At 49.0% G+C, this 25,792-nt stretch overlaps 1 protein-coding gene across 2 annotated transcripts in view; it reads right to left on the reverse strand.

The window, feature by feature from the left end:
* Positions 1-25,792, reverse strand: part of FAM163B (family with sequence similarity 163 member B) — a 76,012-nt gene that overhangs the window by 34,761 nt on the left and 15,459 nt on the right. The window contains exon 1 of one of the 2 annotated variants that reach the window (XM_075905723.2): positions 8,393-8,506. The exons of the other annotated variant lie outside the window; for it this stretch is intronic. The gene's annotated coding sequence lies outside the window, so the exon portion shown is untranslated. Of the gene's footprint in view, positions 1-8,392; positions 8,507-25,792 lie in introns of those variants that run through there. 2 annotated transcript variants of the gene reach the window in all.

The following is a 25,792-nucleotide window of genomic DNA, read 5'->3' on the forward strand; positions in this document are numbered from 1 at the left end:
ACTCCTGCTTCTACAAGGAGTAAGGGAAGCCGATGGGAGCATCTGCCCTGGTAGGCCTCCTGCTGTGAGGATGGCAGGGAAATTCAAAACAAGGTTCGTCGACCCCAGCTACGTAATTAATGTAGCTGGACTCGAGAATCTTGTTTTGACGTTCCCTTTTAGTTTAGACCTGGCCTTAGCCTTTCACACAGTGGGTGATGAGGAGAGGACAAGAATGTAGGCCCAATGAGATCTATTGATCCCATCTGGAAGGACTCTGCTGGCGGAAAGTCAGGCCACAAGGGAAAGGAGGCAGAAGGCACTCCGTGGAGTCAGGGGGGAAAGGTCTAACAATATGCAAATGCTAAAGGATACAAAACAGACGACTCTGGTGACATAAAATCCCTTCATCCACAATCTGCATTCCTTGTGCAGCTGCTTTTGTTGCATATGGCTCATTGGCTCAGGGGGTTTATGTGACATTTGTAAGAGAAGGGCTCTGAGGGCTGCTTTTTAATTGCAAAGAATGCCAATCTTTGTTGACTACAGGGCTGGCCTCATCATGAGGCGAACTGAGGCGGCCGCCTCAGGTGCCAGACTGTGGGGGAGCACCGCTAGGGCCCAGAGTGTAGAAAACTGTGTCTGCTGCTGGTGCATAGGTAGGCAGCCGAGCAGTGCCATGAGAGGCGTAGAACAGGAAGAAGGCAGAATTGAAACCTTTCAAAGTTTTGGCCCAAGCGAGGGGGCACAGGGGCGTCATTTGAGCTCCCCGCCTCAGGTGCCAAAATGTTGTGGGCCAGCCCTGGTTGACTATCCTGGCATTTCTCAGCCCGCCTTAACACCCTTAATCTTAGTTAAGCAGTGTCCTTTGTCACTAAAGGATAGTTATAAACCAGATACAGCACAGACACGTCTCAGACAAGCATCTCTGTTCTCCAGCCACACCAAGCAGCTTTAGGATCTAGCGAAATCACTTATCCATTTGTTTGGTAACTAGCTGCAACTTTGTTCTGAACCTATTCACTTTCCAGAGTGCGAGGGGAAGGGCTGCACTGGGCTATGCACATAATTCCCTTCTTCCATGCATATGTGGAGCTGCAGGTCAGCAACCCTGGAGCAATTCCATCCTTTGGGGATAGGTGTGGGGCACGAGCCAGGTGAGTCTGAGGGGGTAAAGGCACCAACCTGCTTTCTGCCTGCTGGGCAATACATTGCCACTGACCAGGATACCTGCCTCGATTCTTGCGCTCAGCAGTGACACACAGAAATCCAAGTTCCAGAAGCAGGGTGGTGGGGAAGCCCTGGCAGGAATTCAAAAGGCTGCAGATCAGAGGCTGAAGTCAATGTCATGGATTCAGAGACGGTGATTAGCTTTGCAGTGCAATCTGCCTTACGGAAGGCTTGCAAGCTGTAGGCCAGTGTTTCCCAACCAGGGTTCTGCGGAACCCTGGAGTTCCGCGGACCATTGTCAGGGGTTCCGCGAGAAATCGTGGAATAAATAAAAAAATTTTCTTACAATGTAAGTTGACATACATATATATAAACAGCTCTTTACAAATACATTTTCTTGACAATAATTTAGCAGTAATTGAATTGCACTCCCCGCTGTCAACTTTTTCTGGCCAAGCAAACGTTTTCATAGGTAGGGGTTCCTTGGGATAGGAAAAATTATTTTAGGAGTTCCTCCATGGGAAAAAGGTTGGGAATCACTGCTGTAGGCACAGCCTCTGGAGTTCCTGGACCTTCAGGTGCCTTTGCTAAGGGATTGTGTTGTTAGGAGAGGCTGCCCCCTAGAGCAAACAGAAATCATGACCCGAATGGGAAAACAAATGCCAGCTCTTTCCTCAACAGAGCAATGGCCCAGCATTGGCTGTATCCCCTGCTCAGCTAACCTGAGTTCAGCAAAGGCCTGATTGCATTTGTAAATCAGGGTATCGGTTCCAGACAAACTTAATTCTGTGTCTGGCTTATTCTACACCAAATTGATAGACAAGTGAAAAGCTTCCTCCAGGAAATACTTTCCCCCTCCCCCAGGCTTTGTGGCACTTCTGCTATCTACCTGCTTAGTTTGCGGCATACTTAGCACCAGCGTTCCCTGTAAGCTGTGTGTTTGTGCAGCCACTCAGGAGAGAGTCAAATGCCACCCAGCTAATTAGCAGAGTGCCCACAGCTAGGTTTGTGTTTCTACTGGTGGTGCACATTTGCACATGCCTCAGTGCACATCGGAAAAATAATTCCGCACATGGATGGGAAATATTAGAGGGATCATTACTTAGCACCATAGTCTCTAGTAGATCTCCTCCTCTGCCCCTCTTCCTGTTGATCACAAGCAGTGTTGTTAATGATGATGCTCAGAGAGGCATAAAGAAATAAGCAGAAACGAAGAAAAATGTTTCCTAGGGGGTATAACACACGCTCTATCCAACTTGTCTATGCATGGTTCAAAGGCAATCTCCACTGAGGGCTTCACTGATGTCGCAACATCATTACAATACCCTAGCGCATTTAATGCAAGCAGTGAACATTGATGGGGCTTGATTGGTGAGTGCAAGATCAGTGAAGTAATAAAAAAGCCAACTGCAAAACTCCATTGGGCTCTGTGTCGGACTGGAACTGAGGTGGAATTTTCCCTCTCCAGTATGAAGTAGCTTGGGCTGGCTGTTCTTTCCCATCTGAGTCTGATGGTTCATGCTTACCCAAGAGTTCCTGGTTTTTTAATAGCTGCTGCTAGAGTTGGTCAAAGCAGAGAGATAGGCAAAAAAAAAAAAATGTCCCTCAAAACGTTAATGAGAAACTGGGAAGAAATTTTCATGAAAATGCTGACCATTTGTTGACCATCTCTAGTTGCTTTATTTACTAACTGTCTTCTAAGCCAGGGAAACCGTTTTCTGGTAAGGGGCTGCTGACCCACATTAAAATCAGTCAGGGACCACATACAAACAACAACAACAACAAAACCCCCAAAACAAAAAAGCCCTCGATATTCACCTGACCCCAAGTAAGAAACAAAACCAAACCAACCAACCCAAAAAAAAAACCCCTCATTACTCACCAGCTCTTAATGCTTCCAAGGCGGGAAGCAAACATTTTTTTAAAAAATCCCTCATTCGCACTTAACTCAGCACGTGTCACGCTCCAGCCCCGTGTGGGGAGGGCAGTTGTTGAGACTGCACTTCTGGCTTGCAGCATGGAGATTTACATATCTTGCTTCGATGTACCCTATGGCTACGTCTAGACTGGCATGATTTTCCGCAAATGCTTTTAACGGAAAAGTTTTTCCGTTAAAAGCATTTGCAGAAAAGAGCGTCTAGATTGGCACGGATGCTTTTCCGTAAAAGCACTTTTTACGGCAAAGCGTCCGTGCCAATTTAGACGCGGTTTTGTGCAAGGAAGCCCCGATCGCCATTTTCGCCATCGGGGCTTTTTGGCGCAAAACAGTTTTTAGCTGTCTACACTGGCCCTCTTGGGCAAAAACATTTCCGCAAAAACATTTCCAGAAAAGGGCTTTTGCCTGAACAGGAACGTCAAAGCATTTGCGCAAGAAGCACTGATTTCAGACAGTAGAATGTCAGTGCTTTTGCGCAAAATCAAGCGGCCAGTGTAGACAGCTGGCAAATTTTTGCGCAAAAGCAGGTGCTTTTGCATAAAAACTTGCCAGTCTAGATGCAGCCTATGAGTGTGAACCTCATCCTATTTATATAGATCTACAGATCAAGACAGAGCATTTTAATCTCCACTGGATTTACAAAAGTTATAAAATATGCCATTTGATCAAGACCAGAACTTAACATTAGATATTATTTCTCACCCCAAACATCAAATGTCCCAGTAGTAAATTTAAAGAAGTTTCTATTAGCGCTAGTTTCAGACACTTTCACTAACATTAAAATGGGGAATGTTATTAGAACTGGTCATCTTTAGCCCAAGGAAGGACTTCTTCAGCATGGCTACTGTGCATTAATATAAACTGTCTACAAGAAGAATCCCCCTGTGAGTGAAATGCAGTCATTTCTGGGCAGCAGCATGGAAGTTGTTTAACATCACACAGCAGCATGACACAACAGTCCAGAAGTGAAGAATTCCACATCGGACTGAAATGTAGGTAGCCAAAATGTGTTGATATTTGATTAAGAAGTCAGGGTTAACACACCTGTTCGTTCAGGACTCATTTTATTAGCAAAGCGTCTCTAACAGGTGGCGATTCAGCATAGTCTTTATCAGATCCTGAAAGCAGTGGCTCACCTCACCCTTTGTCTTTGGCTTGACAGAGACGATTTTAGGGCTTAAGTCATCATTTGCATTTGAACCGGAAACAAATATTTTAAAAAGTGTTTTATGTACAGTGCTAAGCTAAATTATTCATCAACCAAGATGCCATAGGAATAGTGCTGAGGTCTGCAGAATAGGAGCTAGAGCTACCTACGGGCTATGATAGGGAGAACCACCACCCCAACCCCCACAACCACTCTACCAGTCTCGTCTGAAAGATTAACGAGGAAATAATTATCTCTTTATAATGACAGTTCGCTGCATTTTTTAAAAAAATCTGCAGTCGGAGTTTTGACAGTGGCATTATTATGTTAGACAACAAAGCAGAAGTAAACAAGACAAGGGTACAAAGCAAATCTCATTTCAGAAAAGCACGACACATCAGGAACGGTCCTAATGCAGCACTCAGCTCATGTACTGAAAGAAGAGGATTTTGTTTAAGTTACAGTCAGGAAAATATGATCTTGTTTGAGGGCAGAGGGTGAGTGAGAAAGAATGAGACACTTCGGCTGCAAACCTCTCTGTGTCAGGCTCTCCGGATATTTACTACAGAGGTGGAAGTTATTTTTTCATCACTAATAAATCCGCTGCTCCAAGAGGTGGTAGCTAAATCAATGGAACTATTCTTCCATCAACCTACCCTAGGTCTATACTAGACCAGGCAGGTCATCTTAAGGTACGCCACCCAGCAATGTAAAATGTGGAGCTGGATTCAGCTTACCTTAAGCCAAGCTGCAGCAGTGTCTACACTGTGGAAGGCCGAAGGGAGCACACACTCTCATTGGCTTCCCTTACTCCTTGCAGAATGAGGAGTACACTACGCCGGCAGGGGCTGCCCTCAGCGTTCAATTTGGGGATCTACACTAGACCCACTAAATTGAACACTAGAAGACCAACCTCTCGATCTTCTCTGTAGTGTAGACATGCCCTTAGTGTCTATGCCAAGGCTTGGATTGGCTAAATTCCATTACACAGGGGCTGTGTCTAGACTGGCCAGTTTTTCCAGAAAATCAGCCACTTTTCCGGAAAAACTTGCCAGCTGTCTACACTGGCCGCTTGAATTTCCGCAAGAACACTGACAATCTCATGTAAGATTGTCAGTGTTCTTGCGGAAATACTATGCTGCTCCCATTTGGGCAAAAGCCATTTTCGCAATCGGGGTTTTTTTGTGCAAAAGCGCGTCTAGGTTGGCACGGATGCTTTTCCGCAAAAAGTGCTTTTGTGGAAAAGTGTCCATGCCAATCTAGATGCTCTTTTCTGAAAATGCTTTTAACGGAAAACTTTTCCGTTAAAAGCATTTCTGGAAAATCATGCCAGTCTAGACGTAGCCCCTGTGTGAACTTTTTCACAGCCCTGAGTCAACCTGATGTTGTATTGTAGGCTAGCCCTGTGGTCACTAAATCTTATTTTTACATTGTAAGACAAGATGTCTGTCCACACATGCCTTTTTGCACAAGAGCTCTTGCACAAAAAGGCTTATTCCTCATAGAAAGAGGAATAACTCTTGTGCAAAAATCCCTGTCTTCCAATGATCTATTGTACTTTTTCTTGCACAAAAATGCTCTTGTAGTGTGGATGCTCCACGAGTTTTTGCGCAAAACCAGCTGTTTTTGCGCAAAAACTCTGCAGTTTAGACGTAGTCCTAGTATCAGAAGTAGACTAGAATCCAGCTCTTACTGCAAGTAGAATAGAATTTGGCTCTTACCACATGTAGGCATGATGACACCTAACCATGGGAAGGAAGAGCATGCACAGGGCTAGGAATCAGGACATACCAGTTCTTTTCTCAGCTCTGCCACTGTTTCCTGCATGACCCTTGGGCAAGTGACATAGAAAGTTTCCCCTCTGTACTGGAGTGGCCCCTGTCAGCTTTAATGGGAGCTGGATCAAAGCTAAAATTTTCAGGAGACAAGCCAGTGGGAGTCACGCACCTCAATTTCATGGGATGTTATTAGGGCTTAGGCTCAGCTTTTTACAACCCCTCCATGACTTCACTGTCTTCCCATCAGGAAATGGCACGCTAGTCCTCATCTATCCCACAGGGCTGGTGTGAGGAGTCCACCACTCATGTGTGTACAGTGCTTTGGGATCCTCAGCCCTACTGTGCTATAAGAGGGCAAAGTGTTACAAATTCTCGAATGCCTGTGGTGTCTAGATAGGTCAGTGCTAAGTGCCGTAGAAATGCCGTGATAGATCAATGGTATTATTTAGGATTTGGTTGGTGAGAGATGAAGGGGTCTCAATGACAAACCAAGTTGCCATAGTGTTAGGTGCTGTACAAACACAGATCAAAGACAATCCGTGCTAGAATTATAGACTCTTAAGGCTGGAAGAGATCTCAGGAGGTCACTGAGTCCAGCCCCCTGCCCAAAGCAGGATCAACCACAACTAAATCAACCCAGCCAGGGCTTTGTCAAGCAGAGACTTAAAAACCTCTAGGGATGGAGATTCCACCCCCTCCCTAGGGAATGCATTCCAGGGCTTTCCCACCCACCTAGTGAAACAGTTTTTCATAACAGCCAATTTAGACCTCCCCCACTGCAACTTGAGACCATTGCTCCTTGTTCTGCCACCTGTCACCACTGAGAACAGCTTCTATCCATCCTCTTTGGAACCTCCCTTCAGGAAGCTGAAGGCTGCTACCAAATCCCCCTCACTTTACTCTTCTGCAGATTAAATAAGCCCAAATCCTTCAGTCTCTCCTTGTAAATCATGTGCTTCAGCCCCCTAATCATTTTGGTTGCCCTCCGCTGGACCCTCTCCTATACGTCCACATCCTTTCTGTAGTGGGGGTCCCAGAATTGGATGCAATACTTCAGATGTGGCCTCACCAATGCCGAATAAAAGGGTTTAATAACTTCTCTAGATCTGCTGGAGATGCTCCTCCTAATGCACCCTAATATGCCATTAGCCTTCTTGGCTACAAGGGCACCCTGTAGACTAGTTACACAGTAATTCACAAGCAGAAGCAGGATGCTGGCCCTTCCTGTTTGGAATGGTTTACTATCAGTCCTGAAACCTCTAGCCTCTCTAATTGCATACGTCCCTCTGCTGCTGCTCCTGTCACGTTCAGAGGCCAGCTAAGCTGAGGGAGGCATTCTCCCCTTTCACCTGTGTTCATCCCACTATGATACTAGCTAATAAAAACCACTGAGAGCTCTGCCTATAATCACCAGTTTATTGTGATTGATGCTCCTCGCTGTAATATGCTAGTGATTGTACTTGGTGCCAAAGGTACATAATCGTTAGCACCTGCCACATTTTCTGCCTCAAAGGGGGATTCTCCGCTTCACATCCAAATAGGGTTGCCAGATTTCTGAAACAAAAATACTGACACCCTCCCCCCCAAAAAAAAACCACAGGGAAAAAATTTTGTTGTAGGAAAATAAAAAAGCAGGAGGGGGGGCAGACCAAAGTTGTTGAACAACAACAACAACAAAAAACTCTAAGAACCTGGATCACTGCTAGGGGTTACCAAGTAGTCATTTAAAAAAAACCCAAAAACTCAGACACACTTCATAGGGGGGAATGGCCCAGGAAGGGAGAGGTGCTGGCCGGGAAGGGGGGGCCTGGAAAAAGCTAACAGGGGGGCAACGGGGCTGGCCGAGGTAGATGGGGGAGCCAATGGGAAGCAGGACTGGTTGTGGGGGAGTGGGGTCGTCGGGTGGAACGGGGCTGGCCACAGGATATCGGGGAAGGGGGGTCCGGCCGGGGGGGGGGGGGGGGGTCTGGCCGGGAGTAAGGGGGGGGGCGGGAAGCACAGCTGGAGGGGATCAGGGACCACGAGGGTGGCCTGGAGGAAGGGTGGGTGGGAAGCAGAGCTGGCGGGGGTGGGGGTGCAGCGGCACTGGCCAGGGAGATCAGGAACAGGAACAGGCCAGCAGGAAGCAGAGCTGGGGGGGTCGGGAGCCGCGGGGCTGGCCGGGAGGAAGGGGGGGCCGGAGGAAGGGGAAGCAGAAAGCAGAGCTGGTGGAGGCGAGGAGAGGTGCAGCGGCGCTGGCTGGAGGAGATCAGGAAGCAGAGCTGGGGGGGGGGGGGGGAGTGCAAGGGGGCTGGCCGGGGAAGATCAGGAGGGGAAGTGGGGGAGAACCGGCCAGCCGGGAAGGGGGGGGGAGCAAATTGGCCGGCGGGGAGCGGGACTGACCTGGGCACTTGCTGCCTGTCCCGCGCAGGCTCCCGGTGACGTGCAAGCGAGGAGGAGGCTTCCCCTCCGCCTCACACTCGATCGACTGAGGGCTCCCGGCTGCAATCACGGCCCCGTCTCCCTACCGCTCCCCCCCCCGCCCCACGCCAGGCTTCTGTCCGGTGCCCAGCCGGAAAAATCAGAAAATACCAGACATTGCACATGTCCAGTATTTTCTGATTTTTTTTTTTTTACCAGACAGAGCGCGCAAATCCCAGACTTTGTCGGGTACAATACCGGACACTTGGCAACCCTCCATCCAAATGCGCAAACCTCTTGGCCGCCTCCCTGAACGGAGCCAGCACCCAGCAGTAGCAACAAAGCTGCTGGCCCCACATTATACTCCTGAGAATGTTCACAGAGCTGCCCCGGCTGAGACACTCTGGCTACTCAGAGCAAACAGCTCAATTATGCCAAGCTGCTCCCAGGCCTTCGCAGACTTCCAGTGGTAATGACACAGCCTGTGGTGAAGGCAAGGGAGGAAGGTAGTTCTGGGGGACCCAGTGATCGCTGGACTCTATAGAAAGAAATGGCTTGGTGTGATGCCTACCGGGAATGGCAGAGGGCAAGGGGGAATGCCGACACTTCTGAGGGCATGTACCACAAAAGCAGCTAGAATCAATGGGTAATAACGAGCTCTCTCTTATCTGAGCAACACAAAAATCCCCACAGAGGCCAGATTCTAATCTCACTCAAGCTGGTTTTCCCTCCACTGACTTCAAGAGAGTTAACCCCTGCTCTATAGCCATGCAAGCGAGATCAGAATCAGGCACGCACTCACAACCTAACAAAGTTGCAGCCTAGCTCCTGGCACTTTACCATGGCTTTGTCTCCCAAGATCCCCTCCGCCATGGCAGTTCTGTGCTGACGCCCAAAGCGAGCCATGTAACTGAAAATCTGGCCTATAGAATTTAATAGCGAATCTGATCCATTCTATAGGGTTTTTAAACCCCTTCCCATAGAATTTTATAGCCCAGTATAATGCTCTATTAAATTCTGCAGGGCAGCCCAAAACACCTACAGAGAATATATCACAGTGCTATTACAGTTTATAGGGGTTTTCCATATGGGTTTGAAGACACAATATACAGTAAAACCCCAATTGTCCAGCATCCAGTGGTCCAGCACTCCCGATAGTCCGGCACCAACTGGAACCCGGAAGTGCTCCGGCCAGCCGGACAATTGGAGCTGCTCTGCCCCCAGCTTCCCCAAATCTGCCGCTGGTCAGTTTCAGCAGCGGCTGACTTGGGGAAGCCGGGGTCAGAGCAGCTGGGGTGCTGCCCGGTTGGTCCCACAGTGCTGCCCTCACCCATGCTGCGCAGTGCCCCTTCGACTCCATCCCTCATAGCCCCCCTTCCGGTACTCCGGCATATCTGATAATCCGGCACCCCCTGGATCCTAAAGGTGCCGGATTATCGGAAGTGTACTATACTGTAGGTGTTGCTTTTAGTAGCAGCAGCATTATTGTGTCTTCAGATTCCAGTGGAAGCATATATCTATATCTACCTATAGCTACACACACAACATTGAGATGCTACTGAACCCTACCGCCCCCAGTTTTCCCTTCAAATAACCCCAGAGTTTTAACAAAACCCATCTTTCCATAACAGCCACCTTGCAGTTCTCACTTCCCACAAATGCATGTAGCAGGGGTACCCGAGAAAGTGAATGGAAAAAAGCATGGATTCAAGGGACAGTAATGTTCTCTCCCATAATGTTGTTATTTTTTTTAAACCAGGGGCCCAGGTGCAGCTGAGCTTTCCAAATTTCCAGCGCCTTTAAGCAGACCGTTTTCAAAGCTAAGCAAGCCAGGGAATGCCTGCCCAGCGGATTGCAGAAGGAAACACATACTTCATAATACGAGGCAGTAATGCCATGGAATAGAACTAAATCCTGCCTAATGGAAAATAATATTTGCATAGCTCATCAAAGCGATGTCGGTGCTTACTAAGCACAACTCCAGGCATGAATTTAAATGAGGGGGTACAAAGCGAGTGCTAAGTGCGGCTGGGGAGTGGAGGAGGGAGGAGATAAAATGCGGAATCACTTGTGTGTAGCGGTGAACTCTTGGACGGGAGGCCTAGGTGTTGGACTGCCCTTCGTCCTCTTCCAGATGGCTGCAAGTTCAGCCCCCATGGGGAAGGAATGGGGGTTACGCCGCACACTTCAGCACTCCCAAAGGGACCACTAGCAGGAAAAGCATTGCAAACATATTGACCGGCAACAGCAGCCTTTCTGACCCTCAGGGGGAAATGTAGTGACCATGACAACAGGGGGGCTGGGAGGACACGTGCTGAACAGGCAATACGAAACCCCATGCCAGAGGCTGCTTGGCTACTTGCTGGGGCCACTGTGGCAAGAGAAAGCCTCAAGAACACCCAGCCCTTCCGGGCACGAAACTGGATGAGAACAGCGTTACCAGGTGGCTTCAAAAAAGATACCGGACATACTTGATCTTAGGGGGGCAGGGACCAGCAGGAAGGGGAGCGGGGCTGGCTGGGAGGAGGTGGGAAGAAAGGATGACAGGAAGTAGGGCTGGCTGGGGGCGGGAGGGAGTTGGGAGCAGTGGGGCTTGCTGGGGCAGATGGGGGTGGGGTGACCGGCTGGCAGGAAGCAGGGCTGGTCAGGTGAGGGTTGGGGGGAGCGTAGCTGGCTGGGGGTGATCGGGGTGGGTTGAGAAACAGCCAGCAGGAAACAGGGCTGGTCGGGGGCAGTTGGGCTGGCTGGAGATCGAGGGGGGACAGGACTGGCTGATGGGAAGCAGGGTTGGCTGGGAGGGAGTCGAGGGGAGCGGTGCTGTCCAGGGGAACCGGCTGCTGGGGAGCAGGACTGACCCGGATGCACGCAGATCCCGGGGTGCTGCCTGTCCCGCACATGGTCCCAGCGAAGCACGAGCAAGTCCGGCCCTGGGGATTCCCTCCCGCCCTAGCCCCTTGCGTAGTTGCAGTGTGAGCGTGTCTATCAGCCAGGCAGTACGCAACTACGTACTGATACTCCTAAGAATAATGAAACTCACCTAATTAGAAAATACCGGACATTTTATATGTCTGGTATTTTCTTGATTTGTTTCCTGGACAGAACCCTCAAATACCGGACTGTCCAGTTCAAAACCGGACACCTGGCAACCCTATATGAGAAAGGCCGCCATTTTGTTTTCAAGGTAACATCTACTGCAAACCCAATGGGTGACGTCGCCATGTCAGGGATGGTGCACTCAGCCCCAGGGGTACTGGGCACAGAGCACCTCACAGTGCTGGATTTAGGCACAGCAAAGTAAACTACATTTTAGGGCCTTAGATTAAAAAATTACTTGTTTTTTGTTACATCCTCACCTGTCTTGTGGAATCTATGCACATATTAAACTTTATTATTTCTATTTTCATTGTGCTTTCTGTTAGAATAATATATATATACAGGAAAACTCCAATTGTCCGGCATCCAGTGGTCCGGCACTCCCGATAGTCTGGCACCAACTGGAACCCGGAAGTGCTCCGGCCAGCTGGACAATTGGAGCTGCTCCGTGCCGCTTCCCCAAGTTCACTGCTGCCGCTGCTGAAACTGACAAGTGGCGGACTTTGGGGAAGCTGTGGGCAGAGCAGCTGGGGTGCTGCCGGGTTGATCCCGCAGCGCTGCTCAGGTGAGGGGCGGCGCTGTGGGACCAACCCGGCAGCACCCCAGCTGCTCTGCCTGCAGCTTCCCCAAATCGCCGCTGCCGCTTGCAGCCCTAGCTGGCCTGTCGCCGGCGGCTGCGTGGAGCTTTTCTGCCTCCCTGCAAAACGGCAGAGGGTTCGCCCCACGCCGTGCTGTTCCCAGCAGACCCCTCCCCCCAGACGCCTCACAGCCCCCCTTCCGGAGTACCTCCTGATATTCCAGCATATCCGATAATCTGGCACCCCCTGGGTCCCAAAGGTGCCGGATTATTGGAAGTTTACTGTGTGTGCATATAGATATACAGATATATTTGTAATACTATTGGGCCTCTGACACTTGACAGACCTTCGGGCCTCAGCATGTCTTAATCCAGCCCTACAGCCGTGGTCTCTTCCAACTGAGGGATGGCTCAGCAGCTCCCAACAGGTCTAGAAAGTAGGAATAAGAGATCCTCCGGAATAGGGCTTTATTCCGGAGGATCGCGCCAGTCTGGATGCTCTTTTCCGGCTTTTCCCCAAGCCGGGAAAAAAGCGGCGGCCATGTTTATTTAAATCCCGCGGGGGATATTTAAATCCCCCGCACATTTCCCTATTCCAACGTTCTAAATTAGCATGGCTATTTCGTAATAGGGGCCAGTGTAGACGTAGCCTTAGTGTCTCTGTGCCTCAGTTCCCCATCTGTGAAATGGGAATAATAGGCCTGTCCTGCCTCATGGAGGCACCGAGAGGTGCCAGATACTCCCACATCATGGTACTGGAGAGAGGTATGTTGGACTGATGTGCTGAAACTGCCAGGGCAGAGAAAGATTAAGCTACAGCTGTTTAACAACACCCCTTATTTCTCATCTAGCAAGATTATCCAACTCACCAACCCTCACCCCTGCCCTCCAACACCTGCCTTGCCATGAGTGGCACAGGTGTCACTGAGCAAGCATCACTTCACAGTCTGGAGAACTGACCCCCAGAGAAGGCAAGTTACATGCCCAAGGAAACAGAGAATACAGAAAAAAAGACTCATGTCCATCTCTCTTCCAGAACATGCTCTCCATGGGGTGCTTCAGTAAAGGCGTGTCTTTCTAGTCCTTAGATTGGGAATTCTGAGAGTCAGACTGTTCGGCCCCTAACCTTAGGAAAGTCTCAGAGGTCTCTCTGAATCATGTGTCAAACCACCAGTCTCCCCTCCCTCCCCCCCACACGCACTCCTTCCCTAAATGCTGCAGGAGCAGCTGAAAACACCCCCCCCCCAAAAAAAACCCCCAGACCTGCAAAAACAAAACAAAAAAAACAGACGAATGCAGAATGGAAACCTAAACAGAGGGAACCAGAGCATAAGACGACTCTGATTTCATCTGGGTGGATGATAATTCACAACATGCGAGAGAGGATACTGAAGTCATATCACAGAATTTTACTCCCATCAGTTCCAGCCCTCAAAATCCAAACAGCCATGCATGGCTTAAGTAGCAGAGAATTTTTTTCCATAATCAGTGGCAAAGCAGGCGTTAATCCAAAACAGACACAATCAGCTTAAATGCCTTAAAATTAGATAGGCCTGCTTTTATTCCCTCTATCATTTAATCACCTTTCAAATTAAGGTTTAGACAGCCTGAGACATAAGCATCAGAGACACTGTTTCCAGTATTACCAGATAAGCTATTACCAGAGATAAAATACTGCAATCACTGCTAAAGTAGGAAATAAAATCTAAAAGCAGGGGGGAAAAACACAACTCCCCCTATAATTTCTCCTATTAACAATCCCATTTGGTCAGCTCAGAACTTTCTCTGGCCTCGATGCCAGCTACAGCCTGCCCCGAGGAGGACTGTAAATCTATAAACTGTACAAATGTAATGAGATTTAATGGTAAGTCTCAGATGTTTTTAGCCTGTCCCATTTCAATAAGCAATATACATCTCGGCAACATAAGAGCACGTCTCAGCTGCCTGGTGAGAAGCGCACACAATGTAATCTGCCCAAGTGCAGGCTGAGAAAACATAAAGCCTTAATTATTCAAGAAGAGATGCACAAAAGCAGGAGAGAAAGAAGAGAACAACATTTTCTTTCTACTAGAAGGAAACTCAGAAAAAAAAATCATTTGACTGAAGCCAATGGCAACGCCATCTCGGCTCTTGAGGGTGGGTCTGGGAAAGAAGGAAGCTGGGAATTACTAACATTAGATGCCTGGTTTGATGGCAGTGAAAAAGACTTGGAGGCGGAAGCTCTCTTAGATCCATTGCTCCATGGACTGCATCACACAGCAGGCTCTAGATGGTCACAGAGCAGGTCACAATGAGATCGTCGCTTGCTACGTGAATGCTCGCTTTGCAGTGTTGGCATCCGTGCTGTGGTAGAGACGCCTCTCTGAAAAGAGGCTAAGACAGGAATGGGCAAATACTGACCCCCGCGGGCCCCCACACCGCCATATTTACCTGCACCTCTGCAGCCATGCGGGGCCATAGCTCCCGTTGGCTGCGGATTGCCATTCCCGGCCAACGGGAGCTACCGTAACTATAGCAGCAGCGGCCCACCAGGGGCTAACCCTGGTGCACCACCACCATTTTATTACCCACCCCTGGGCTAAGACATCACTGGAGGATTTCCCACCTCACTGGATTTTCAAACAGCATCCTGAGTTCTATGGGGAATCAGTTCTGCTCTCTGATGCCCAGTCTTCTCTCACACTGAATTTTATTAGGAGCTGAATCTCTGTATCTGAAGGTAATAACGGGCTCCTGGTAGTCTAACTCAGTCTCTCCTTCTGATTCTCCTAGAATGTGACTTAACTCGCTCCACCGCAGCTGTTTCCTGATTCCTAGCAATCAGATGGAGATGCTGAGGCATACAGAGGTGAAATGACTCATACAAAGTCATAGAGGCAGCTTTGAGATTAGAATCCAAGGCTCCTAACTCCCACTCCTATGCCCTTTTAAAGTCATGCTGACTCCAGAAAAGGCATTATTTACAGAACCGTGATAGGATGAGCATAAGCTGAAGAGGGCAGGGGCTTTTTTCACAGTCTCTCAGGTACAGCGGCAACAACAACAAAAACAATAGAGTTGATATTATTAGTAGTATTCTACATAACTAACATTTTTATCCTGAGGGATCCCAAAGAATGTTCCAAACAGCCTTCTCTGAGGCATACACTACATGACAGCAGGTGACAGGGATCTTGACCAAGACGATGTAACCCTCTAGTGACTGATCTCTACAGATGACAAGAATCTACTACATCTACTCTCTAAGGGTATGTCTACATTTGCACCCTAGTTTGGACTAGGGATGCAAATGCAGGCATTCAAAATTGCTAATGAAGTGGGGATTTAAATTGCTCACGCTTCATTAGCAAGATCTCGCTGACGCACTAGTTCGAATCACAGCTGATTCGAACCAGGAAGTGCGCGCCAGGACGCGTTAGTTCGAACCAAGCTGTGTCTGGGACATGTGGTCTCACGGCTCTCTCAAGAGCTCGTTCACAGTGATTTCAAGATCTGGTACCATTTTCTATGTGCTGAGCCACTGGGAGGATTCCCAGCAAGCTAGTTCTAATGGAGCCATTAAGAAGCAAATCCTTCCATGGTAGTTCCTGTTTCTCACTCAGCATTTCACCTGGAAAGTCCCAATTCTGGACTGCATCTCACCCTTCTCCTACACACAAGTCAGAGTTTAATTGGCTCCCACACCACCTTCAAAAGACACTACCACCTTACCAAAACCTGCCCTCTCTTGCAGAGGTGAACCCGAGTAAGGGAAAGAAGCCAAGAGGCCTTTTCCCCAGTTCATTCCCCAGCACCTATGTACTAGAACTTGGCAGGACCCCGGATTAACCCTCTTGGAAGCACTTGGCTAGCCACCTAGTTCATGCACCTGGCATGTGTGGCTAGCTCATGCACCTGGTTGAAAAGACATGTAGCCAGTCAGCTTGGGGCCAGGTTAATTTTGCTTCATCGGAACTGAAACATTTCATGGGAAAGTTACAAATTTCCTCTTTTAAGCAATCCCCCCACCTCCCATTTAATATTTTTAAAATGAAAAATTCAACTTTTCAGTTCAAAACAATTTAAAGTTTTGAAATTTAAATTAATTCATTTTTGCTATATATTAAGAAATGGTCAAACCAGAAACAAAACATTTTGATTGACCCAAAACTGAACTGGGAAGGGGCAGTATTTGGTTAAGGATTCTTGAGAGTTTGACTTCCCATCCTGATTGGGAAGGAGACAATTTTCAAATTTTTTTCCCAGGGTGGGAAATCTGACACTAGCGAGGCTCTTGTGTGGGGGCAGGGCATAGTCTGTACAGACACATTAGTCTCACCTTGTAGAATGGGGGCAAATGCCAAGCAGCGAAACCGCAGCTGCTTCCAGATCATTTTATAAAACACAAATGACTGCAAATAAATAAGGACACATTGGTGCTGGCTTTCGCCGGCTCTTGTATTGTATGTGAAGCAGCTTCAGTTTCCCATGCTGGCTGCTCTTCTAGAGGGAAGGGATGATATGAGGAAAGAAATTTTAACAGGGCAATGAAAGAATTGTCTTTGGGATCCATATGCCAAATGTCAGTGGCAATAATGCATGGAGACAAGGAGAATAAAGGGGATAAAGTGATGGAGCTTGTTACCTGCATCAGTTGGATAGCGGTTTTTCACGTGATGCAAATTATTTATTAACTAGCCAACTCCCAGCAGCACGGCCTGTGCTGGCTGGCGGTCAGAAGAGGGGTGGTGCTGGCCCAGTGTTTGGGGAGGGGGAATGGCCCAGGGTTTAGGGTTAGGGGGGCTGGCCTGGGGCTGGGGATTGGGGCCACGCAGGCCTCCCTCGTGCTGGCCCACCTTGTGCCTGGCCAGGGGTGGAAAGGCAGGGCCGTAAAGGCCTCCCCACCCATCACTCCCCCGTCCCAGGCTGGCGGGGTAGAGGGAAGGGGTTGTGCATAGGCCTCCTCTGCCAGAGCTCCTCAGGCCCAGCGGGGAGGAGGTCCACAGAGGCCTTCCTCACCGGCACTCCCTGGTCTGGCTGGGGGGTAAAAATGGGGGGGATGCACAGGCTGGTGGCAGGAGGAGGGCAGGCACTGGTGTGTCCTATAGGGGGCAGCTGGGGCTGGGATGGCCAGCCCCAGTGGTGCTCCTGGGAGAGAGGGGAGCAGCGAGAAGGCCTGGGGTCAGGGTTTGAAGCAGAGAGGTCACTTACCAGTGGCAGGCAAGATGGAGTCAACTCATCTCCAGCTGGTCACTCTGTTGGTGGTGCGGCTGCTGCCAGAGGTGACTCTGCAGGATAGCTCTCCCCTGCACTCACTGCCCCCAGTGGTGAGAGTGAGGATTGCGCCCCTCTTCTCTCTCCCTCCTCCCTTTCCATGATACGGAAAACAATCACTTTCCAGGCACATCCTGTTTTCCTGGCACAGCCAAACCCTGACCTTGCTATACGTTAGGATAAGAGGAAGCAGCCTTCCAAATTTGGTGGTCCTAGCTCTTCCGGAAAGACCAGATGCCATTCACAGCAAAGGCATCCAATCTCTCTGGTCAGGAAAATGAGCGGCACGTGTAGAAAGGGATTGTAGAAACACAAAGTCCAATGATAACAGATTAGCACTAGTCACCTGTTGAATGTTGATTCTGGTTCTTGAACTGTTCATGTGAGAGTTCCTAGCTCGGCTTGTCTGACTAGTCCCTGCAAGGGATATCTGAACAGGAAACAGCATGATGGGTGAGTGGGGGGAAGGTTACCTTTGGGGTAGGAGTCAGGCCTACCCTGTCCTGTCACTATTACACATACCTACAATTAAGAGCTTCCTGGAGCATTCACATGTTGCTGAGCAGCATGAAAACTGTATAGATCACGATAGGGAGCATTGAGAATATGCATTTGTCACTCAGACTCTTGGGAGACTGGGATTATTTTCCTGAAGATAATGTTTAGGTGTTTATGGCATCACTGGAGAGGCAAATATTCTGATGTTTAGCCTCCTCAAATAGCTGCAATTTACACATAAATTACAGTCTGACAGTTGGGTGTTTCACAGATTTGATGTTCCAAGGAACAGCATGGGGAATGATTTGCCTGAGTGGTCGTGGGCATTACCTCATTGACTCCTCCACTTCCTACAGAAAGAAGCTTGCAGTGTCGAGCATTAAAGGCTCAGTGGAGCCACCATTTGATAACACACCTCTGCTACGAGGGAGTCCCGAAGATGAACAGACAAGCAGTGAGCCAGTCCACCCGGCTCTTACTCAGGCTTACTCAGACATACCTCCCATTCAATCAAGGGGATTTTCTGTCAGAGCAAGGATGTGGGACTATATTAACAGAGAAGCTCATTGTTAACAAGCCTTTGACGTCTGCTGATCTTGGAAAGGTGCCAGAGGGTAGCGAAGCCTTTTCCCACTGGACATGCCCTCCCCAAATGTCACAGAAAGCTCTGCTCTCCTTTAGTGTCAATCAAAACTGACCTGAATGGATAGGCTGGACAATACTTTGCACTTCTATAGTACTAGGGATGTAAAATCCTGTTTAATCAGTTAACTGGTTAAATGTTATGTTTAACTGGTTCACCAATTAAGCAGGATCCTGTGGGCAGGGGGAGGGGCTAGTCTGTCCAGAACAGCCCCCAGCTTGCATGTCTTCCAGCTCCCAGCCCCGCGGAGCTCCTAGTTGCTGGCTGCCAGCACTGGGGGAAGTGGATGTGGGAGCAGCTGATGGCTCTGGCCTGTGGCGTGGTGAGCCTGGCTGGAGTAACCCCTCTCCCGCAGTGTGCCGCAGTCAGGGGGTTGCTCTCGGGCACTGGTTAACCAGTTACTTACTCATTCATATCCCTGTATATTACCCTCCCCTGGGAGCCAAAAAACACTTCGCAAACACTGGTGAATCCAACCTTGTGGCTGGCCAGAGAGGTAACATATTATCATTGTAACAATCATTTCACAGCAAGGGAAACTGACACAGGAGTGGGTAAGCGACTTGCTCAAGGTGACATAGTGAGTCAGTGGCGGAGGGGGATCATTACATCGTTTGCATTCACAGAAGTAGAATACTGATTGGAGCTGACGGAACTGCCAAATATGTTATGCCGTTCTGCTGACTCTCTTGCCATGAGGGTCCTTGTCAAGGTCACAAAGCAGGACTGACCGTCAGCCAGACCGAGGAAGGGCAAACAGATTGGATGTCTCAATTAAGCAATAGGAAGCAACTGGCCCTGCATTTTTAGGGGCTGGTAGCACAGCTCAGGGTGGTGTTACAAGGAAAACTCTCTCAGCTGGTTAAGAATACCTGAAAAGTACAACTAATTTCCTGCCCCCCATCATTATTATATGGGATTCATGAATTCAAATAAGGGAAATAATCAGACCTCTGCATTTGCAACGATGATTTCCTTGGAGCTCATGAAAGATCCCAGGCCAATTACTCTGAAGGCTGCTGTTCTCTGCTTATCCTCAAACTAGGTGCAGTCTGAACAGCGGCAGTACAGGCGTTCTAATAACCCTGACTCAAACGTAGAGGAGCAAGAAGCCTGTTCTTCTTGGCTCAGTGAACCCCTGGCTTTCTTGTTTAGTCTGCCAAGAAGGGGCTGTGGGGACTGATGTCCCCTAGAAACCCGCCATCAACATATCGCTGCTATTGACAGCCTGGGTTCCAGAGAACTCCCTTGAGGTTTACAATTGTACGTCCAACTGATCCTTAGCGCCGTACGTGAGTGTGGCTGACACGGATCCGACATCACCGACAGCTCGTCCGAGACCAGCTGTTGGGTTCTGTGTCCCAAACCATTTCACACACAGCCCTGATCATCTCCTCTTGGTGCCTGCTAGAAAATCTTGTACACGATTCTACGCTTTATGCACATGCCCCACCTGGAACAGAGGAGCTACGTCTACACTGGCATGATTTTCCAGAAATGCTTTTAACTGAAAAGTTTTCCCTTAAAAGCATTTTTGGAAAAGCGCATCTAGATTGGCAGGATGCTTTTCCGGAAAAGCACTTTTTGCGGAAAAGCGTCCGTGGCCAATCTAGACGCGCTTTTCCACAAAAAAGCCCCGATTGTCATTTTCATGATCGGGGCGTTTTTGCGGAAAACACTACTGTGCTGTCTACACTGGCCCTTTTCCGGAACAGTTTTCCGGAAAAAGATTTTTGCCCGAACGAGAGCAGCATAGTTTTTCCGGAAAAGCACTGATGATTTTACAGTAGATAGTCAGTGCTTTTCCGGAAATTCAAGCGGACAGTGTAGACAGCTGGCAAGTGTTTCCGGAAAAGTGGCTGATTTTCTGGAATAATTTGACAGTGTAGACACAGCCAGGGTGATAGTAACTGAATGAACTAAAGGGAAAGGGCCTGGCAGGAAGGAGGATGCGTCAGAGATGGGGTGGGTTGGCAAACATGCTCAGCTAGTCTGGGCAGTCGGCAGACTTGGTCAGATTATTTGAGTCTCCTGCGATTTACCTTCCACTCTAATTTACAATTTACTCTTTTTAAAGTTCCTGGGATTTAGCCCCCTGGTTACTTCAAGTGTAATGCAGCGGAAACCCCTCTTTTCTAACCCAAGGGCAACAGGGACTCTGCTCTTGGTTAGCAGAGCCCCACACGAGCCAACCTGGCCCAACCAGGACCTGTGTCTTACTGCGTAGTCTTTCATTTGAATTTCTCCTTCTTTTCTTGCTACCTTTTTCTGTTCATAGATTCCAAGGCCAGCCAGGGCTATTGTGACAAAATCTAGTCTGACTCCTCTACGCATAAGCCACATGACTGCCCTGTTCCAATCAGAGCACATCCTTCCCCTGCATTCTCTGTCCTTGCTCTCTGCTCCTGTCCGCACGCTGCTCCGTGTTCCCGGTTTATCCATTGGATTCATTCTCTCGCTCTCGCTCTCTCCTGATCTCTTTATCCCACCGTCTAGCTGTGCCCCGAGTCCAAGAGTGCCTGAGCGCAGGGTGAACTTTCGAACCCTCTGTGTCTTCATGAGGTTGGAAATGAGGCAGGAGAAGTCAGTCCTTTCTAGTCCCTAGTCTCAGGAATCAGCATAAAAGATATGGCTCCTCGTCTTTGCCTTTAGTCCCAGTCAAAGGGCAGGGGAATGAACTTCTCCCCGACATGCTGGTGCAGCCTGGGGAACAGTCCCAGGATCTCTCAGGAGAGAGACTCATCCTGATCTTAAAAAAAAAAAAATACACAAAAAACCTGCAGGGGGTTGCCATAGCTACAGGTCTAAGTGGCTCTCACTGAGGCACAGGTTCAACCTGTCTAGTGAAAAACAAGCTGTATTTTTTCCTCATTGCACCTGAATAAGGTAATCTGGCTGCCATGCAAATATAAGGGATTGTTATCACTAATGCTGCTGGCCCTGCCGAGTCAGACAAAGCAACCAGGGACACATTCCCTAGCTTGCGATGCTCCCCAACCTTCCTACTGCCCTTCCGGGCACTGTGGTCACTTCTTCCAGGCAGGCCAGCCCGTAAGGTCTGGTGTTCAGGGTGCCGAGAGTCCATGCCACCAGTTGAAACCGCATGTGCTTATCTCCAGTGAGGATAAGGAGTTCGGTGTCCCGGGGACAGGAAGGTTGGGGCTAGTGACTATCTCACTTTCCCCTCCGGCTGTGCAATGCAATGTGGTGGGATTGCCGTTCTAGTGTCAGTATTGTGAGTCTCATCTGACACAGCAGAAGAATGCAAAAGCCTGCCTCTGCCCATTGCTCTCCCTTATTAAAACTATGTGGCTGGATACGATGTGTTTTCTTCCAATGACAAGCTGCAAGAATCCCTTTATGGTACAGATTCCGAGTAAGGATTGAAAATACATATGCCATGTCAGGAGATTCAATACAGATCATAGTCCTCAAAAGTAATGTTTGGGCTCTATTGACAACTTATATTAAAAGCCTCCCTGTAAATTTTCCTTCTGTCCACACCACAATTCTGCCACCGCTTATCCCTTGCTATGAGGGCACATCTACATTACGGAGAAGATCGATCCTCGAGAGGTCGCTCTTCTAGCGTTCAATTTAGTGGGTCTAATGTAGAGGGCAGCCCCCACAGGTGTTCACTACTCCTCATTCTGCGAGGAATAAGGGAAGCCAATGAGAGCAGAGGCGGCCTGTCCATATAGGCGAACTAGGCGGTCGCCTAGGGTGCCAAGTTAAATGGGGCACCAAATGGGGTTTGGAGGTGGGGGTGCTGATTGCATGGTTCGCCTAGGGCACCAATTGCTGGCAGCTAGTCTAGGGCCGTCCCTGAGAGAGTATGTGCTCCCAGCGGTTACTTGCAACGTAGACGCCACAGCTCAGTTTAAGGTAAGCCGATTCCAGCTACGCATTTTGCATAGCTGGGTAGTTCTCAGCTGAGAGAGAAAAGTTTCTCATGAAATTCTCATTCGCTGTTGGATGAAAAGTAGAGAGAAGAAACTCATCCAATTCTTACGGACAATTCCAAGCATTAACATTAAACAAACCCCCTCACAAATAACGCTGCTTTAAAACATGAGGGCTTCAGAGAGCTGCTTAGATCAAATGTCGAAAATATTGACAGTTTCCAGGCAGAAAGAACCTTTAAAATGACTCCTTGATTCTAAAGAAGCTCCTCACTAGTGATACAATAATTAATATACTCCAAAGAGTCACTAATTACTCATCTCACCAGCCCTGGGCAGTAGCACTGAGGCACAGAGATGATCACAGCTAGAAGTCAGAAATTCCTAGTATGTACACACACCACACACACACTCCTTGTTTTTGAAGCCTTAAAGAGTCAGAGTCTTTGCTGTACAGACCCCAAAACTTTGGCTCTTGGTTTCTAAGGATCTTCAGCATAGAGTGCCTACAACTTCCGTACGTGACCTGTGATTTTGGGGTGCCTCGGGATTTGGTGCCCAACCTGAGACATCCTAAAGGATCCAGGAAGTTCTAAACCCTGCGTTTTGGTGACAAAACAGTGAACGCGTTCACACTGCAATGTCTTTTGTTGGGAAAAACATCCAGTTTTGGCGACAAAAAAAACTTCCAACCTTGCAAGCGACTCCTGTCTTTTCCCCTCCCTTTATTGTTGACCAAGAACCAGTGTGGACTCTGCTATTTGTTTTGTCAAGAGTATCCCATGATGCCTGCCCTGATGGCTCTGCTCAGTGTTTTGTACTCCCTCCCCTTTCAAAGCTCTGAGAAGTATCTGACTGCTGAGTGAGCTGTTCCCTTTGGAGAACAAACAAAAAGCAAATCATTGGACTGCTCCTGTTTTGCCCAGCTACAAACACAGCAGCAGGCAGGCTGCTGCAGTGGGAAGACTGAAAAGACTGTTGTGTGGCTTCAATATTCCTCAGCACAGAGAGCTCACAGAGCTATGAGGGAACCCACGAAGGACAGGGATCAGCTCTGCCTTCCCACAACACAGCCCTGTGGGATACTTACCCACATTTCTTTGCTCTAGCTGTCATCAGAGGGCTAGGAATGTGGCCAGGAAATGTGGACAATGGGAGGCAGAAAAACCAGTTTGACCAGTTTTCACTTTTGGCGACTTTTGCATGTCCACAGCACTTTTGTTGCCAAAGCATCCCAATGTAGACATAGCCTAAGTCACTTCTTGCTTCCACCTGGCTGTGCTTAAACTAAAATACAGCAAGGGGCAAGACAGCTAGAGAGGCAGAGTACCAGCAGCAGTGATGGCAGCTATTCCAACAGGTTTTATGCTTTATCCAGCTCTTTGCAATTCCTCCTGCTGCCTGACAGTTATAGAGTCAGGCCCTGATGCTGATCACCTCTACTCCCACCTCCGGAGACCAGTGCCAGTCCGTGAAAGCAGAGCCTCCTCCCTACCCCTGCCACCCTGTGACAATTCCACCCCTCCATCCCTAAATGGCACTGGCTCTGGAGCGGGAGCCGATGAGGAAGTAAGTTATGTCACTAAATGATGCTTCCTGCTCAAAGGCCGATGCTAGCAAAGGGGATGACACACAAGGTCAGCTTTTCAGTGTAGCAAAACCTTTAATTAAAACTTTCCTAGCATTCCAAATGATCCCACCGCTTCCTCCTCGCCGGAGGTGTTTGACTATCACCAGAGATAGCTCTTCATTAGCTGCCATTTTAAAAAAAAAAAAAACCCACAGCTTATCTTCTGCTTGGTATCACCTTGATCCCTAGATATCTCTACACCTGAGGAGCACTGGAAAGGCACGTATGCGTGGGTGCTGACCTGCAAGCGATCACCCAAGTAAAACGAAGGGGAGCCATAAGCGATAACGACCCAGAGATTTTAAATGTGATAAATGCCTGCCAGCTTAAGATGGCACCAGAAATCTCTTTGGCAAGCCCCTCCCTATTTTCCCTTTTAAGCACATGTTTGAATGCTTTGGTGGACAGGGACACCCCTCTGCATGGGGCCAGCACAATACCCCGTCACCAGCTAAGCCCCACTGAGGTTATGACTACACTGCAGAGTTTTTTCGGAAAAACGATACTTACATCCACACTGCTACTGCGTTCTTTCAGCAGAAAGTCAAAAGACCGGAGGGGTTTTTTAGATGGTGGTAAATCTCATTCTACGAGGAACAAACCTTTTTCAGAAAAAGACGTGTGTGGACACAGAAGAGAGTGTTTTTCCGAAAGAAAAGGCCTCCAGGAAAAAGCACAGGTGCCCTGGTAGCCACTCCATCCACAGTAATCACAACTTAAATGATTGGACGCTATCTCGCAACGTGGACGCTATCTTTCGAAAAAGCACATCGCTTTTTCGTTGCGCTTTTGCTGGGTAGATGCTCTCTTCCAGAAAAGCTTTTTCTGAAAGAAGCCTGCAGTCTAGATGTAGCCTGAGAGTGTATCGGTCGCACACTGGCACTCGGACGAGGGCTGCAGGTTGCTCCTTCCCCCACCTTCAGACACAGGCTAAGAACAAAAGCAAGGGCAACTAACGCAAGTAAGCTGAGTTTGTAAGAAGCAGAGAGGAACGACTCCCTTTCAAGTGCATCAGGGTCAAGTCCTCCTTTTCCACAGGGAGGTGCTTTCAGGCTGTGGTTGTCTCTGGGCTTCAGTCAGCCCTTTCCTCAGGGAGTGACGGTTTGCTCTCTTCCCTGCTTTGCTGACAAATGAGCGGCTGCCTCCTATTTAATCTCCCCCCTGCAGAAGTGCAGGTGCAGGCCCAGAGCAGCTGCCTAACCCCTTGATGGGCAGTGTGGGGTTTGTTTCCTGTAGGGGTGCGTACTCCCCACCATGCCTCAGTGACCCACTGCCAGTCTTCATCTAGCCCATCTCCAGGCAAGCCGCAGTCTGTACGGGCCGCTCATCACCAGCACGGGGTGTAGATTTGCTACCCCACTTACCAGGGCTGCCTTAGTCCTGTTCTCATTCCTGGGAGCCTCCTGCTTCCTCAGCTACCAGCTCCCTACTGCTCTCTCCCCTCAGTAGCAAACTGTTCTTTATACAGTCCCCAGCTGGGCCCTCATTAGCCCTAACGGCCTCAGCTGGGTCTTTTCTTTCAGCCCCTGCTCCGGGCCTGGGTTTTGCCCTTAAAGGGCCAGTGCAGGGCGTGTGCCCTGTCACACACCCTCCCTCTCGGACCGGGCTTCCCCTCTCGCTGGTCCCCAGTTCCGGGCCTCGGGTGTACTTTCCTTCTGGCCCTGGTCCCACCCCCTCCCCCGGGCCCTAGCTATCCTCAGGTTCTCTCTAGCCTCCTCTGAGCATGCACAGCAGAGTCAGCGTGACGGCTGGCGGGCTCCCCAGAGAGTCGCCGCGCCGCTATCAG

The sequence above is a fragment of the Pelodiscus sinensis genome, chromosome 23 (assembly GCF_052426305.1).
Source record: "Pelodiscus sinensis isolate ZL-2025 chromosome 23, ASM5242630v1, whole genome shotgun sequence".
Lineage (NCBI taxonomy): Eukaryota > Metazoa > Chordata > Testudines > Trionychidae > Pelodiscus > Pelodiscus sinensis.